Genomic DNA, 6,000 nt, shown 5'->3' on the forward strand with positions numbered 1-6,000 from the left:
GCTACAGTCTCGTCCTCTCAGTGAAAATGTTCAACGTGTTCTGTCACAGCACGGCTATTCATCTGTCGGTTCTCGATCATGTCGGAATAGAATCCAGCGATTCTTTTGCGTCTGTCACTAACGCCCCACAATCGCGAGTTTGAAGCTCGTCATAGTCATTCAATCCTTGAATCCTACTCAGAATACCACAGACAAGGTTTAGACCTTCTGGATTCTCAAGAATGGCGCCATCAATTCTAGCTTATACTACGAAGATTCTGATTAAGGAATCTAAGAGATATCCACTCAATCTAAGGTAGAACGGAGGTGGTTGTCAGGCACACATTCATAGGTGAGAATGATGATGAGTGTTATGGATCATCATATTCATCAAGTTGAGGAACAAGTGATATCTTAGAACAAGAATAAGCTGAATTGAATAGAAGAACAATAGTAATTGCATTAATACTCGAGGTACAGCAGAGCTCCACATAAGAACAAGGTCTAGGCATGGCCGAATGGCTAGCCTCCCATAATCTAAGAACTCGACGTCCAAAGATGATCCTAAGATCTAAAGTGATCAAAAGATCTAAATTGATCAAAAGATTCCAGGATGTAAAATACAATAGTAAAAGGTCCTATTTGTAGATAACTAGTAGCTTAGGGTTTACAAAAATGAGTAAATGACATAAAAATCCACTTCCGGGCCCACTTGGTATGTGCTTGGACCAAGCATTGAAGCTTTCATGTGTAGAGACTTTTCTTGGAGTTAAACGCCAGCTTTTGTGCCAGTTTGGGCGTTTAACTCCCATTCTTGTGCCAGTTCCGGCGTTTAACGCCGGGCAGTCTTGAGCTGATTTGGAACGCCGGTTTGGAGCAATTTAGAGCGCGCCAATTGGGCTTCTATAGCTCCAGAAAATCCACTTCTAGTGCAGGGAGGTCAGAATCTAACAGCATGTGTAGTCCTTTTCAGCCTCTGAATTAGATTTTTGCTCAGATCCCTCAATTTCAGCCAGAAAATACCTGAAATCACAGAAAAATACAAAAACTCATAGTAAAGTCCAGAAAAGTGAATTTTAACTAAAAACTAATAAAAATATAATAAAAACTAACTAAAACATGCAAAAAATATACTAAAAACAATGTCAAAAAGCGTATAAATTATCCGCTCATCAGCCACCATGTGATTTGAGCCTTATTTTGTGATTAGGCAACCTCTTGATGGATGTTGTGCATTTACCTTAATGCATTGTATTTCATGATCATATGCATCTATATGTGTTTGACTTGAATGCTTTCATGCTTCTTTATTGCTTGTTTTACCTTACAAGTTTACTTAAAGCATCTCAAGCACACTAGGATAAGTGAAGTGCATGCTTCTTTTGTGACATCGCCCTTTTCTGCTAATGTGTGTTCTAAACCGCGCAATTTAGAATTCACACACTTATTTTTCATTAATGTCACACTAATTCACTCACTCATTTCTAGTGATCTACCTCATTCCAACAATGTATGCTTCCTTGCTTTTATATCTTCTTCTCTTATGGTGTTATTTTCTATTTTTCATGAACAATTCACCACAAGCAAATGGAAGCAAGACTAAGAACATGCATCAATCCGGAGAGTCACCATACCCCCTTGCTCATCTTTGAATGCACCGAGGACGGTGCAAACTTTTAAGTGTGGGGAGGTCGTCCGACCGATCGGCAATTTTGGGTGACGAATTTCTAATCCCAACACTTTTGCATTTCATTTTAGGTTTTTAGGATTTTTACTTGCATTTTCTTAATTTTGCATATATATACAAAATAAGCTTAGTCAAAATAATGAAAATTTTCAAGATTTCTATCTATAGGGAACCAATTGATTTGAGTGAAAACTTTTCATAGAACTTGCTTGAATTATATATGTTGTGGATCATGTTTTTGAGCTAAGAACACAAGCAAGTGAGATTTGAGCCTAATGGTATGGTTACATCTTATAACCACTTATTTTTCCTTCTTGTGCGCATTATTCTCTTTCTATGATTGTAATCTTTGAATTGTTTGATTCTTTATGTCCATTATTTTGTGTATTCATGCATTTATATAATTGAGGCCATCATTTCATTTAGCTTACTTACCCAAATAGCCTTACCTTTTATCATCCATTGTTAGCCAATTTGAGCCTACGCTTAACCCACTTTGTTCTTAATTTAGCACATTACAAGCCTTAAAGCGAAAAACAATAAATGTCCTTAAGTGGATCTTTGATTAGCTTAGGCTAGTGTGTGTAACATTCAAGTGTGGGAATCTTGGGACATTGGGTGAATAAAAGGGTAGTTTTGTATTGTTATTGTAAATATTGAGAATTGGGTACATACTCATGTATTGATCAAATGTAAAATCTTATGCATTGATGCTCTTGTATATAGAAAGAAAAAAAATGAGAAAAACAAAAGAAAAAGAAAAGAAAAGAAAAGAAAAATAATATGGAAAAGAAAGAAACAAAGAAAAAAAAAGAAAAAATTAAAAAGGGCACAAAATGCCCCAAGTAAAGTCCAATAAAGATCAATGCATAAGTGTTGTGAAATGAAAAGGGATGCATGAGTATGTGAAAAGGTAAAAAAATGGGTAGTTAGGTTAGAACTTAATTGTATAGGATGTCATAGGTTAGGTGGGAAGTTTAAGTTGATCAAAGATTTAAATTCTAGTCCACTTGACCAAATATGCATCCTACCTTGACCCTAACCCCATTACAACCAAAGAAAAGACCTCATGACACTTGTATGCATGCATGAAATATATGTCGATTGTTAGAAGAAGAACAAATCTTGGAAAGCATGATTAGGAGAGAATTGAGAGAATCAACCCCAAACACTTGAGCGAATAGAGTGCAAATACATCCAGTGAGGGTTTGATGCTCAATTACATGCTTCCATCCATAAATATCACTTTTCATGCAAGTTTGTAAAACTATTTAATAAGTCAATCCAATTGTGGATTAGACTTGCTAGTCCTTAGCCCTTGCGCATATATGCTTCTTGGGAATTGATTTATTTTGACCAAGCACTTGTATTTATTTAGATAGTTGCATATAGGTAGATTGCATTTAGTTAGCTCCATTTAATAAATGCCACGCCCTTTACTTCATTCTTGGTTTAAGCATGAAGACATGCTTGGTTTAAGTGTGGGGAGGTTGATAAACCCTATTTTTACGGTTTATCTTGTATTGATTTTAAGAGATTTTAACACCTTTTACCCACATTTATTCAATGAATTAGCATAGTTTTGTGATTGTCTCCTTATTTGTGCTTAGATGTAAAAACATGCTTTTTAGACCTTTAACTTGATGATTTTAATCTCCCTTTGATTCCACTAGATGCCTTGATGTGTTTGTTAGTGATTTCAGGTTGAAAATGCTAGGAATGGATCAAAGGAGTGAAGAGGAAAGCATGCAAAGTGGAGAAATCATGAAAAGGCAAAGAAGTTGAACTCGTCTATGGACGCGCGCGCGCACATGGCGCTTACGCGCACCTTGCGACTCACCCCAGGGACGCGTATGCGTGCTGTACGCGTACGCATTGGTGTTGGTTTATGATTTTTTAATAAAAATGTGGCCAACGAATTTTCAAGGGTTGTGGGGCCCAATCCCAACCAACTTTGGTGCCATTTTGATAAACGAAATTTAGCATGTCGATATAGAATTCAATAGTGAATACAATCGTGAGTATAGTCTAATCGACACTTTAAACCTCGCATCAAACAATTCTACAATCTATAATCGAGAGTACTAGTCTCCCGAGTCGTCCTCCCTTGGAATTGCTAGAGAATGCATGTTATTGATTAGGAAGCTTTTGTTATGAATCTTTTGAAGGTCGGTGTATTAATAGCAAAAGTAGATGGCAAACAATCAAAATTAAAGGACTTGGCCTAGGGTTGGCATTAGAAATTCTATCATTATAGTTCCTTCAATGATGATAACAATTAAGCCTTGCTCCACTTAGTTGACCTCTAAGTATAGAGGAGAGTCAAGTGAAAGTAATTAGCTTGAATCACAAGTCTTAGCTTCACCCTAGGGGAATCTAATTTTAGTGCATCCCAAACCAATTAGCAATCCTTAATTCTCAATCAACAATTGACATTTACTATTCAACTTTCCTAATGGTCCAAACCCTAAGCCAAGTGAGAAACTTTTACTCCATAACTAGTATTGGCATTTTATCAAACACTTGATGAGCATTCATAAGAGCCATTAAGGAACTAGAATGAAGAATGGAAATGAAGAGATCTAGATTACACAATTATCTACAATTGAACAATTACAAGTAATGGACATGAAATTACCTCAATTCACTAGTTCCAAATCCAAGTAACAAAAACAAAGCTAGATCCATTAGTAAAAGGATCAAAGAGCACTAATTGAGAATATGAGAAGAGTAAATCTACTAATTGCATCAAAGTAAAAGTGTATTACAATGGATCTCACCAAGGAAAATCACAAGAGAATTGTAATGGAGATTTGAGGAGAATGAGACTCTAGAGAGAAGATGGAGATTCTCTCTCTACCCAAAGTGTAACTAACTCTAAGAAAATATATATGAAAATGTAAAATGAGCTAAAAGTCCCTTAACCCTTCAGTCCTTGGTCTTCTTAAGCTTTTCCCGCCAAAACACTTCCCCAAAATGGGGTCTCTAACTGTCTCCACGCTCCAATCACATGCTCTCTACAAAAATCATGTGAGACCATCGGCGCGTACACGCACAGCACGCGTACGCGTCCATGAGGCAGTTGCAGTTTTGCACGAAGGTGTAATCTACGCGGACGCGTCCATGAGGATCATAATCTAGCCGCTACACACGCCGACTCGTAGCTTGGCTCCTAGCTTTGGCTTTTGATGGCGTAACTCCATGCGGACGCGCCGTGTGCGCGTACGCGTCCTTGCTAAGGTTTCCAAAGCTTATTTTCTCATGCTCCTTTCCTTTGTACACACTTCCCTTCTCTCCTTCGGGTCATCCCTGCCCTATATTCTGAAACCACTTAACAAACAGGTCACGGCATCGAATGGTACCACGGGAGGATTAGAAATATATCTAATTTAGTGCAAAATAAGCATGTTTTCATTCATGAGGCAAAATTAGAAAAGGAACACAAAGTCATGTATTTTCATACAAAAAGTGTGTAGAGTCATTGATAAAATCCTCGAAATCAGTACAAGATAAACCCTAAAAATGGGGTTTATCAGTTGTCTTTTGGGATTTCCTTAGTATATGTGTATGTATACTGTATGCTCGGACCGCTTATCTTCGCAAACCAAGTCCTGACCCTTGATATATGTATTGTTGGCACTCTTCTGTATGGCTTTTCAGGTTAGATTATCTTATATCTGCTTCGTTTCAGGTTAGATTATCTTATATCTGCTTCGTTTACGTTATCGATTGGAGTGTTGCGCTTTTGATTTACCCACTTTTGTTCAAAGGCTCCTAGCTATAAACCTTTTTGCAATACTACACGTACTATATTTATCTTTAGAGGTCGTAATACCTCACCACCCTTGTTTTATGACTTAAGCATAAGACTCTGTGTGGTAGGGTGTTACAGAACATGTACAATTAGGCAAATCAAAACAATTAAGCAAATTCAAAGAATATCAAACATATGCAGATGATGCATGCCTATCCTATGGCCGATGAGTCTCATCTGTCAGTTATAAAGGAAACCCGACAAGTCCTGGTAGCTAATCATGGACAGAGCACCAAAGACAAAGCAAGATGAATAACACCGCAACCCTTGCATCTTACCCGTGTACCCAGAGAAGGGGACAACCTCACCACCGCCTCTTACCCAGGCGGTGTTATAGTTCTCGACCCGGAGTCAGCGGCAACAGAACACAGCCCTTGCATCTTACCTGAAGCCTCAAACTCTTCTGGAGCAAATGGATAACACCACTACATCTTACCCGAAGTAAGTGGATAATGCCACTGCATCTTACCCAGAGTCACATTTAGAAACACATTTTCATTATCATTACAATTCATTTTCA

Source organism: Arachis hypogaea, chromosome 6 (genome assembly GCF_003086295.3).
Source record: "Arachis hypogaea cultivar Tifrunner chromosome 6, arahy.Tifrunner.gnm2.J5K5, whole genome shotgun sequence".
Taxonomy (NCBI): Eukaryota; Viridiplantae; Streptophyta; class Magnoliopsida; order Fabales; family Fabaceae; genus Arachis; species Arachis hypogaea.